Source organism: Rhinolophus sinicus, linkage group LG17 (assembly GCF_036562045.2).
Source record: "Rhinolophus sinicus isolate RSC01 linkage group LG17, ASM3656204v1, whole genome shotgun sequence".
Taxonomy (NCBI): Eukaryota; Metazoa; Chordata; class Mammalia; order Chiroptera; family Rhinolophidae; genus Rhinolophus; species Rhinolophus sinicus.
The window spans coordinates 4142023-4155060 of NC_133766.1; the positions used below are offsets into that span (position 1 = coordinate 4142023).

Sequence of the window (13038 nt, forward strand, 5' to 3'; positions counted from 1 at the left end):
CAGATACATATACCCAGTTTGATTAGATAGCCTTAGTTAAAATTTCAATTTGGAGAGACCAATTTTTAAAAATGCAAGTATATTGGATAGTCTTCTGTTTTATAATAGATTTGTTCACAGTCAAATCCAGTAAAGATTTGAGATGAATAGATAAATACCAAGCATTTTTAACCATGAACTGAGAGGGGGAAATACAATTTGTATGTTACAATGATCAGTATGAATACGAGGGTAACAATTTTGTGATACAATGTTTCGTGGATAAGTGATTTTTGTATCCAAGTATTTAATTTGAAATACATAAGAACCTGAAATTGTAAAGCGACCATTAAAGCTCAATAGCTCTGTCACGTTAACAGTACTAAATAAGTTCTGTCAAGGCCAATACTTTTGATGCATTTTCATTCTTTTGTGGTACGGACAACTGTACATTCTGCCATGTAGCTTATTTTTCAAATATTTTCAACATGTTTTCAGTTATTACCTTGTCTGTAGTATTCTTTTATTACATCCAGCGCATACCACAACAACTTCTTTATAATACACCCTCCAAACTATGCATACTTGTGGTACAAACGATAAGGACCAAAATAAAGCCCTTAGCAATGACTGCTTTCTAGCTTACAGGTCCACATCGACTCAGCGTGCTTTGGTCAGCTTTTACCATCTAGAAATGGAGACACCCCAGGCAATATTCACACACAGAGTATTGGAACCAGCTGGTGATAGAAGAATCTTAAGAAAAAAGGCTTCTTGATTTAATTGGGAAAACAGGAGGAAGCATAAATTTTACTGCCATTAATAACTTCAAGCCATCTTGATATGACTCTACCTCACCCTGACGGCTAGACATGTGCTTTTTGTTAAAGTGTTTGCCACATCTAACCCCTATTGTTTGCTCACTTGATCAGGTAAGAAAATGTAGGTTTATTTATAGGATAATGAGGCCTATTAAAATTGAGAAACAGTGCAGTAGTCTATGAGGAGCTGCGTTCTGAAACAGATGTGTGAAATTCCATAACAGTTTTGTAATAAACAGGCCAAATGAAGTTATTAAAAAAAATCTACCTTAAGTTTCTTAAAGAAACCATCATAAAGGCAACCTAGGTCTTTTTTTAAAAAAAAAAAAGGAAAACACCTCCTAATTGGAAAACATTATTCTGTTTCCAAACAGTTTTTAATAAACAAGTTCAGAAAAGGCCATTTACAAAATAGTGCTTTCTTCACAAAATAAAGACAAGCTTTATTTCTTCATTTTATGGTGCTTTTGATAAATTAAAAATCCAGTCATATTAACATATAATGAAAAAAGTAAACTTAACGTTATGGGCGAATTTCAAACGTGTTCAGAACTTAACTGTTTCAATTTTCTTTTAAGAACATATGACAGAATGGTCACAGAAAATAACCCTTAATTTTTACATGATCAAAGTTTAGAGTCCAACATTATCTGCTCGGGTGATCAACAATAAGGGAAAGCAGACTTGTCTCAACCGGAAGAAATCGAACATTTATCACTTAACTCTTGACCTGGTCTGACTCCCTACATGCTGATAAAATCTTTCTACGGCCTTGGAAAATGCCCTGACACCCAGATTACCTAATGTAATCTAGATCAAGACAAATCAGGTGCCATTCTTCCTCTGGGTCTCGTCACGGAATACAGCAACACTTAATAGGAATTTAGAAAACCTTAGAAACTCTAATTGGTCTTCCAGTAAAGAGAACATGGACTAACGTTACTCTGACTAAAGTCTGGATCCTTTTTCAAATGATTCAGGTGAAAACTGTGAAACGGGCATGACAGTGTGCTGTTGAATCTAGAAATCCTAATTTTCCTGCCACAAGAAATAAAATTAGTCTAAGCACAAACCAGCCATGCAAATTAGCATGAACTCACAGTCCACAAATTTAGAAGACTCAGAATTGATATAGCTAGGGATTTGAATCAAGAATGAACTATGGATCAAACGTTTCTACTAGTATCACTGACCAGTGCTCTGGTGCTTGAAGGGCACCTTTAAGAAAGATGTCTGACCTAGTTAACTTTTTTAGGTATCTTGCACACAGATTCATAAATTACACGTTGAAGTACCTAATGCCAGTTAAGCAATGGATGAATATTTATTGAGTATGAGTTTGACCTTTAGCTATTACACGCATTATAAATATTGGAAAGCTTAGCAACATCTCTAAGTAACACTACTAATTCCTCAATTTTTTAGAAACATTCTCTTCTCTGCTCATAAATGAACTAAGAAACTATCACGAGGCAGGGTCATTTGTGATGCTGGCTTCAACATTATATGTACTTTTGAACACCTTAGAAGAACAGAATGCTAATCCAAATCCGTCATTTCATCTATTGCAATAGTGCTTCTCAAACTATCTGCAGTGTAGAGGGCCACGTTTTTATTTTTTCTTCCCAGTGTGTCAAAGACCAACACTTTTGTGAAGTATAATAAAAATAAAATTAAACAAAAGATACTGAAAACAGAAGTTCAAAGCTTCTATGATAGTCAGTAGATACAATCGTATTTGATTAACCTGCTGTGGGTGTCTAAATGCTTATTCTCACTTCCTGGATTTCCTCACCAGAGACTAGTAACAGCGCGTGATGAATGTGCACTAGTCTGTGGGCCACACTTTGAGTAGATGATGGTGTTTGGGACCAGGGCGATAGCAGCTGTATTTTGAAGATAGAGCTGACTGGCCTGAAAGATTGATGCAGACAGGGCAGGAGGGAAAGAGAAGAATCCAGGGTAAAACCTCCTGAGCTTTGGTGCTTTAACTTGAAAGAGGAAGTTGCCATTTATGGAGATGGAAAAGGCTTTGCAAATGGAGGTGGGGTGACAAGGCAAGGGGTCAGGAGCTTAATTTTCAATGTGTTAAATCTCAGATATTTATAAGGCATCCAAGTGGTAATGTTTGGACTAAGAAAATCAGAGAAGAGGCTAAAATGACCTATCTTTTTATTTATATCAGAAAAGGCAGAATACTTGAATGGAATGGATGAAGTCACCAAAGGAGTAAGTACACGGAGAGAAGTCTAAGGATTAAGGCTGGGGGTGGGGTGCGTAGCCTAATTTAGACACTGGGGACATGAGGTGGAAGCGGAAGGGGAGACGATGGAGGGCTGGTTACTTAGGAGGAAAATCAGAAGAGCACAGTGTCCTAAAAAAACAATGAAAAAAGTAAGAGGAAGGAGAGAGCTGTACCCAGTGCTGTTCATAGATTGCGTGAGATGAATGCTGGATTTAGCCCTGCAGACGGAGGTCACTGGACTTGGACCAGAGTAGTGTGATGGTGTGTGTGTGTGTGTGTGTGTATGTGTGTGAAGGGGTTAGAGGGTGAGGTGTGAAAGCCTGATTGGAAAGGATTAAAGAAAGTATAGAAGAGTGAGGAAGGGAATTGAGAGAGAGGGGACAGGAGACAGGGAGAGGGAGAGCAGACAGCAGACAGGAAGGGATATGAATGTACGTGAAAAGGAGGAGAGAAATGGAGACAGGAAATGAAGACAACTCTTTTGAAGAAAGGAAATGGGATAATAGCTGAGAGGTAAAAGAGTGAAGTGAGAGTGAAGAATTTTTACTACGTAAGATAGAAGAAATAATAGCATATTTGTATGTCGACGGGAATTTTCTATGGGAGGAAGAAAACTCAATGATTGGGGCAGAGAGAACGGCTGGCGCAGGAAACCTGAGTGGGTGCGAGGGAACGGCATGAGGAGGGAGTCCTGGCCTCTGGTAAGGGCAAGAGCAAGTTCGTCCGCAATAATAGGAGACGAGCAAAGTACGTGTGGCCATAGGAACTCATGACGATCCTCTCCTGACGGTTTCTACATTCTCCGTGCAATGGGAAGCAAAACAGGTAATGATCTGAGAATGAGGATGAGGACGAGGATGAGGCTGGATTTATGAGAAGGGAGAGAAATGAAACTCTCCTCTAGGAGAGTGGGGGAATGACCAAAGAAAATGTAGTACGATTGCGGGGCAGCATGAAAAGTCCAGGATTGGTCAGTTATCTAGAATACACTGCATGCTGCTGTCCTCTCTGCTCTGGGTCTTCCATCTCCACAACCCTGCACCACGTCATACATTCCCCACCCCCTTCACAAAGCACCAAAGAAACTGGTGAAAAATGATTCTAAGATGTGAGTGGTTGAAGATTCAAATGTCCAAAAAGCAAGGCAAGAAATATAACTAAATGTCTAAATGAAATTAAGGTTACCCTAGGGGAATGGGAGTGTTTGGGTCACACCTAGAAACCCAAATATAAGATTAATAAAATATATTTTGGTGGGATATAAAACTGAAAGCAACAAGCAAACAAACAAGACGACAAACGAACCAAAACTCATAGACACAGACAGTATAGTGGTTACCAGAGGGAAAGGGGGGTGGGGGGTGGGAAAGAGCAAAGGGGGTCAAAGATATGGTGACAGAAGGAGATTTGACTCTGGGTGGTGAGCACACAATGCAATAGACAGATGATATAGTATGGAATTGTACTCTTGAAATCTATCTAATTTTATTAACTAATGTCACCCCCAATAAATTGAATAATTTTTTTTAAAAAAGTAGGTATTATAAAAAAATATAAATATATTTTGGCAAAATAGAATATGTCTTCTATCTGGATTTCAGCAGCTAATTTGAGACTCAGTGAATTATTACTACCAGGAGTGTTTTCATTTAATGGAAATTACAAGCTTTAAAGGAATGTTCTAATTCGCTGGTTTTCAAAGTGTGCTCTGAGGACCCCTAAAGGGGATCCACAAAGTCACACTATTTTTACCACAACTATTAAATGATTTTCCTTTTTTAAACTCTCATTCTTTCTGAAGAGGCTACATGACATGATATACGTGACGTACATGATATATGATATCACACAGATTGTTGAATGAGATATGAGAGCCAGCTGTTGTCTATTAGGCCTGACTTTAAAGAGATTTGTAAAATGTAAAACTATGCCATTCTTTTAAGTTTTATTTTGGAAAAAAATTACTTTTCATAAAAATATTTATATCAACATGTAGCAGGTGTGTTATTTTAAAATGAATAAATATTTAAAAATTGTCTTTTAATTTTGAGTACAATAAATATTCATAGATATAACCCCCCATAAACAAAAGCTCTTTGGGGGTCCTCAATAATTTTTAAGAGTATGAAGGGGGCCCTGAGACCAAAAGTTTGAAAACTGATGCTCTAACCACTGAATTCCTACAACCTCTTAATAAACAAGGAAGACTTACAAAACGGCAGAGAAATTGTGAAAAATGGTGATTGCCTGTAATTTATGGTAGCCACCTAATCTGCCCAACTATTAGGTTGGCTGTGCCTATTCTATTTTTATTTTAACAAATGCAAAAATTCACAAATGTCAGATGAGACCTGTATTAGTTTATAAGGCCAGTTCCTTCGAGTTTAAATTTGAAAATCAAGTTAAAAACTGAAAGCTGACATAAAAACTTAAAAATTACTCAATTTAAATGTATATTAATATGATTCACAGAGGAAAAAAAGTGTAAATAACCTGAAAATTGTCTAAAACTGTTCACCTGTGAAATCTGGCAGTTTTTTAATAAAATCAGTAAGTATGCACTCTGTGATACTGTCATGTGATATTTAAGCTTTATGCACAAACCAATGTCATGATGAACTAGGCTCTTTAAAGAATCTGTTTCCACTGTGTATTATTTATGCTCCTTTCTGTGCTAATCATCCCCAAGCACATCAAGCAATACTCAGCTTAGGAAGCATCCAGCCAAAGCAACTGAGCGCTGCAAACACATTATTTGCCTGGTTCAGCAGACAGAAAGCTAAGAAAATTTAGTTTTTCATGTTACTTTTGAAACACTACCAGTGCATTCTCCAGGGAACTGAAGAATACACTATGACAAGGAATTTCCTTGCCACATAGCAGCCCAGGATATTCTGACATAAGGAAGCACTCTTGAGACACAGCGAGGTCAAACGGCTTAAGGACTTACGACAAGGGTATATATATATTTTTAACGAGCTGATTCTTAGATGAGCCAAAAAAATCTTTAAACACTTTAAAAAAGTTAACTCGGTATCACAGAAACCTGAACAAACTGTCTAACAATTGGATAAGTAAAGCCAAGCTTTCTAGGTCCAATTCAATTTGCATGTAATCATGTTTGCTGAAAGCCCTGGCTATGATAGGAGTCCCAGATGATGACATAAAGTTATCAGGCATAAGAAAAGTGTCAAGTACAGGGATGAAACAAACTAAAAAGATGTACAATTGATACTGAACTAGGCAGAGATATGTTTATCCTTATGAAATCTTAGGAAAATGACATAAGAAAATGAAATAAGAAATGGGTAATTTTGGTGGTATTTAAGAAAAGAGAAACAAAGGGATATTTAGATACAAGCTTTTCCATGGACTCAAATAAAAATTTTAAAACATTTCTGAGAGATAACGCCATGCTCTATGGCATTAAAGATAAAAACTATTCAAACCCATCAATTTCAAGACAAGTGGAAAAAGAAAAATTTAAATAACAGTTTCTAAAATTTCTTATTCCTCTTTATTTGTCCCTGATGTCAAAGAAAAAAGTTAAATTCAAAATTCCTAAAATGAAATGCTTTATATGATAAAACAATATTAAAATAATTTTTGGTAATATTGAATTACAGTTCTCTCAGAGCCTCACATTGCAAAAGAACTGAACTAGAACGCATTTTCTCCTATACCTTTAACAATTATTCAAATCATAAAACCTTACTCAATTTTATTTATTTATATATATACATATATGTATATAAAATATATATACATATATGTGTATATATGTATATACACATATATGTATATATGTGTGTGTGTATATATATATATATATATATATATATATATATATATATATATATATATATATATATAAAATTATTTTTCCCTCAGTTATTCAGCAATTCTCACAACAGCAGGGGTCGCAATATACTAGTTAAATGTCTCAGGATACAGGAGAAGGGGATTAAATGTTCATATAGCACAGCTTTATTAGAACCTGAAAGATTCATGAATCATTGTACTCTAGTTAAAGTAATCTATTATTAAGTATAAAAAGATTTTTCAGTTATGGGGTCCCCGAATAATTATAAAGAAAACCTGCTTAAATTCTGATAGCATTTCCATTTGAAACAGCATCTCTGAAAAGTTCTACCACATGTACAACCCTGCAAAAGTGCTTTTGCATTTCTGGCATCTTTCAAAAACCAAGTAGTTTCTATATATAAAATGGGTAATTCTTTAATTTAAACAGCGATCTGTCAATGTGATATCTATTAAACAATGAATTTTTTTCTAATGAGAAAAACAAACTGACCACTCATATTCTACTACATGCTCTTTCATTCTTTCTCCATGACAACAGTGAAGAAAATGCAGCCCAAATCCTTTAGATATTTGACAGGTTTTTTTCTATTTCAAAAATAAATTTAATTTCATATAATCCCTCCAAGTATTTGGGAAAGAATAACCTACAGTAGTTCAGATTATCAACTATTCAACACAAAAAATGTCTAGCAGAGACAGTAATATTTCTGAAGATTTGAAGGGAAAGAAGTCTGATCACTTCCCCTAATTCAGCGGTTTTCAACTCACCATCAAAATCAATCGAACACAAAATCAACGAGCAAGTTGTAAGTAGAATAAAAAAAAAGAAAAAAATAGGAAATAAAATGCATTACTCTTAGAAATGGTAAATACTTCTTTAAACATTTTAAAAATTACATATATTAAACAAAAATTATATATCATAAATAAAATATAATGTATATTAATACAAACATGGATATACACACATTCACATATACATGTCACACACACGTTTGCAATGTAAAATACATCCTACTATATAGATTGGGGTAAAAGATGTTTCAAAGTCTTTGCTCTAGATGAATGATTTTCTATCCCTTTAAAGTCTGTGTTCCCTATAATCCTTCCCTACTACAACTTCTATATATAATTGTAATGGCCAAAGATCAGAGGTATTATATTAAATATATCACTGAATCACTCAATTGAGGAGTTTTATTTATTGTGTTAGGAGTTAATGATTTAATTTTCCACACAAGTAACATTTACATAAAAATGAACATTCTAATAATCATTTATCAGGAAATCATTTATACACTAAGTGCAATTTCTCTGAAAACAGCAGAGAGCACGACCAAGCAAAACAGGTTTCTCACAGTCAAAAGAAATGTTGCAAAATCCAGGCAATAAACATTACTAGGAAGAGAATCCTTTGGGCATTCATTTGGAATCCATTTTTAACAAAATATACACTTCAAATAAGTTCAGTTGTCGGTTTCCAAGATCACAGGAGATTAGAAATATATCATGAGAGGAGAGGAAAATTGCTGCTATAGAATTGCTGCTGGTACAGAAGAAATGAGAAGTGGCAGCCAAGAACAAGAGGGGAAGACAAAAACTACACATAAAAATTAAAAATACATAGCATTTGGGGGCCATTTCGCATGGGGAAATACTTGAGCGCAGTAATATTTGCAGCCTTGTATAATAAATTACCTTCAGAATTACAAACTTGAATCAATGATAACAAACAATATAGCTAATACTTACACAGCACTGGAACCCAGGGACTCTGGATCCAAAGTCTGTGGTTTTAACTACTATGCTATACTGCTTCTCAATAAAAATGGAAATTACGTTCATGACATTAAGGTAAATTTTTAAGAAAAAAAAATATTTATGAAAAGAAAGATGTAATCAATTTTTAAAAGACCATCATACAAAATGATTAAACACTCTTAATGGTATAAGCCTGGAAACTTATCAAAAAAGACCCACTTCTGGATATCTATTGTTTGTATTCTACACATTTTTATAATAATTGCACATTATGTATAACTTTCTAACATTTACTGTATTATCTCACGTAACCCTTCCCTTTTAATGTGCACAATTATTACCTCCACACTGGAGAGGAGAAAAACTGACCTATGGGCTAAGTAATTTGCACAGTATCACACAGCTAGCAACTGATGAAGGCAATATTCAAAGTCGTAGAGTCTGGCTCCATAATTCTAGCTTTTAATCAACATGTTCTGCGCTACTAGAGTTTCTAGCTGTACTACCATGTTTCCCCCAAAATAAGACTTAACCGGACAATCAGCTCTAATGCGTCTTTTAAAGCAAAAATTAATATAAGACCTGGTCTTATTTTACTATAATATAAGACCGGGTATAATATAATATAACATAACATAACATAACATAACATAACATAACATAACATAACATAACATAACATAACATAACATAACACTGGGTCTTATATTAATTTTTGCTCCAAAAGACGCATTAGAGCTGATCGTCTGGCTAGGTCTTATTTTCAAGGAAACAAGGTACATACAGTAGTATTTGCTATAATGTCTCCGGATGTACCTTTTAAGAGATTCTAGTTAATCCTGGAAACCCAGCTAAAATTCAGAAAAATTGAAAAATACCTTCCAGGGTCATTCAGCAGCTTGGTCACCACTGTTCCAGTTCTAATCCTTCCATGCATTGGCTTACCCTTTAAAGTTCAGCATGGCCATCTGGCTTGCTTTTATCCATGGAAATGTAAATAAAAGTAATATTTGTCTCTCAGAGAGGAAGCCTTTAAGAAAAGTTTGCAGTTCTCCATTTTCTTGCTTTATCAGCCTGTGTCCCTGGCTGACGCCCTCAGCACTTTTTACTCACCCATAATGGATATAAACTGGGAGCTACGAAGATCTTAGGGTTGTTTATCCATAATCATAGCCTTGCCCTCCTCATAGATTTACTAGATAGGTTCTTCCAGGGAAGTAAGTGATGGATAAAAGGGGACATGATAAAACAAAGTTTACAAAATGGTTAGGTTCCAAAAGCTCATAATGAACCAGTTACTTGGAATTGGGAACATGTTTTCTTTCCATAGGCTCACCTTATAAAGTGCAGACAGAAACTTATTAAAACCCATAATTTAAATGAAAAAGAATACAAAATAATAGCACTGTTAAAATAATTAAATTAAAAGAATGTGAAATAAATAATGGATGTAAACTTGTAGCCATTTTGAAGCACTTTATAGAGGTTGAAGGCACCATTGTCTACTAAATATTAATTTCTCTTCACTGTGTACATTTTCTCCCTTTCCTTGATCCTGGAAGATCACTAGAGATTCTCTTTTGTTTACTATGAATGATTGATTGCTATTGCTTCCATGGCTTGTAGGTGAAATGAAAAGGAAGAAGTAAAGAAAGCTATTAAGCAACAGACATTTATGAACATTTGAAAAAAAGAAACTGCTTAAGTTAAAATTCAATGACTTGTGCGCAACAAGAGGGGAAAAAAGAGGATGACATACTGAATCTTTACTTAAACAGGAAGGATTTTAGAGCCCGCCTATCAGTCCTCAGATAGACAGAAAGTTACCAAAAGTTTATAAATGAATATTGGTTTCTAACATGGCAAAAACGACTGAGCTGTAACCACCTTCCTCTTTGCTTTTACCGATTATTCAAATCACAACACCTTTTTGTATTTTTTTCCAATTTATTCCCCAAGACAGTTTTTGTAGCTATTTTTATGAGGAATGTTATTTAACCATCATCCATTTTATCTACCCAAGAAAGATAAGTTACCTACGGCGAGCTAACCATAAACACCTCAGCAGAATCAGTTCGCTTTCAGTTGTGACAGATCAGCCAAGAACAGAGGTAGAAACTTCTAAGGTCATCCCTTTTTACCTTTGTAAAGTTAGAATAATACCAGCTTTCTACTCTCTCTAGTGTAGTAAAATTTGATTCCCTGAATTCATAATATTTCAAAGAAAATGAAGCAATACTTCGAAAGAATGATTCAAAAGGAGGTAAAAAAAGTTCTGAGCAGCGCTTCCTACTCAAAGCTTCCTCGTGTCTCTACTGCATGAAGATTCCAATATCATCACTGCTTCTCAACAACAGCCTCATGCTGTCTTTTTCACATATTTGCTGAAAACCATATTTCTGTTTTATCTCCTTTAGTAGTTCCCTCTGTCCATTTGTATTCATCTATTAAACAAGATTCTCTTCTGTAACCCTTAACTCTCCTTCACTGAACATCTTCGTCTAAGATGCTGTCTCCAACGTGTCGCAATGAAATCTACCACTGACTCCCTCCAACTACTTCCTTCACGATGCTCTATGTCCGTTCCAGGCACTAGCAAGCTCACAGCCACTGAGTTTTACGAATTCTTTCTCTAGCGTTACCCACACCCAAACAGTAACATGAAGTCTACCTGTGGTATATCTCTTTTGCCCTTTCCTTCCGCCTCATACCTGACATACTACTTCTTTCCTAACTGAGGATTTCTTTACTTTTGTCTTGCTACTACAACGGGTTATTCCTCTCATCTTTAGACTCTAGTTCTAGTACATCCAATAGAATGATGTCAGATTAATTTCCATAGGGGAGTACTGTGCTTATGACCCAACTAGCTTTAACCTTTAATGATTCCTACCATCATCTAGATTAAAAAATCTTCTTAAATATATCTAAATATATAGATTTAAATGGCATAATTCCATGTAACAGCATAAACCCATTTTTTCAAAGTTATTTCCTATTATTTTCTTACTTGTTGTTCCTCATACTGACCGAGAGCCCTCTACGCCTTAGGTAATGTCGGTCACTTTATCTGAATACTTTCTATAGCCTCTATCCGTCTTCAACATTTTACTGAATTAAATTCAATTAAACTGCACACATATCACAGGGAAGTAAAAATATATAAGCTGCCTAGTTTGTCAATGAAGATCTAATATATATATGAGAAGAGTAGCTGTACTCAGAGAAAGATAAGTCAGCAACACTCACAGAATGTCCATTTTACATCAAATAATGATGATAATAATGTTGATAAGAAAAATAGCTAACATTTATTAAGAAAATACGATGTGTCATATACGGTTCTAAGCACTTTGCATGCAATACCTTGTCGAATCCTCAAAAGAATCTTAAATTGGTCTTAATTATAATCTCCATTTTAGAGATGAGGAATCTGAATCAGTGTTTGGATGACAGTTTGCCCAATGTGACATGGTTAGAAGTAAACAGAGGCACAATTTTCTAATAAGACAGTCTGACTTTAGAAATTGAGCTCTAGAAGAGATAAAATTGCTTATGTATTGAATATTACATCTTATATCCCCAAATTCTATTTGTTAACAAAATATGAACTGGGTATCCTGTGAGCAATTTCCCCCAAATCTCTCTTAAATCATGTTTCATAAAAGTAGGTGACTGGATACCGACCAGACCAAGTAGACCACGAATTCCTTCAGAACAAGGACTACAACTTACCCATCTTCATACACTGAGACTCTGACCTGATGATTGATACCTAATTCTGCTAGATTTATCGTAGATGAAGAGTCACCTGAATTAAATTCAAGGACCATCAATTTTACTTTTAAAGTTTTTCTGTTTCCTCACTAAATTGGTTCCCCAAAAGCAATTTTTGAAACTATTCCTCAATAGAGTTTTTCTCAAATGTGTAATAAAAGTCCGGTGCAATATTGGTTGACTGGCCAATTAGTAAAATGTTCTTGGACTGACTGACAGACTAATGGTTTTCCTATTCTGAGAAAAGAGTAATAAATAACTTAACCTTACTTTTTAAGGGGACTTAGAGAATTGGATTTTTTTAGTTCTAGCTCTGCCTAGCCAACTTAATTAACTCTACATAGTAGGTTTACTACGGTATAGTAGTTAATAAATCCAACTTTGGCAGCAGATACGGCTGAGTTTGAATTTGAGCTCTGCCTTTTATCAGCTATATAATCATGAGTAAATACCTCAGATGGGGATTCCACGACATAATGTAATTAAAGCTCATAGCAAAATGACTGGCATAGTAAATGTTCAATAAATGTTACTACTAGCATTACAAAGAAAATAATGATGATGTCAACGAGAGGCTAGATTCATAGACATTAGATAGCAAAGAATAAGCTGAACTTTAAATGTTCCACT

At 34.9% G+C, this 13038-nt stretch overlaps 1 protein-coding gene across 2 annotated transcripts in view; it reads right to left on the reverse strand.

The window, feature by feature from the left end:
- KIFAP3 (kinesin associated protein 3) overlaps positions 1 to 13038 on the reverse strand; it is a 114981-nt gene that overhangs the window by 69249 nt on the left and 32694 nt on the right. The gene's annotated exons all lie outside the window — the stretch shown is intronic.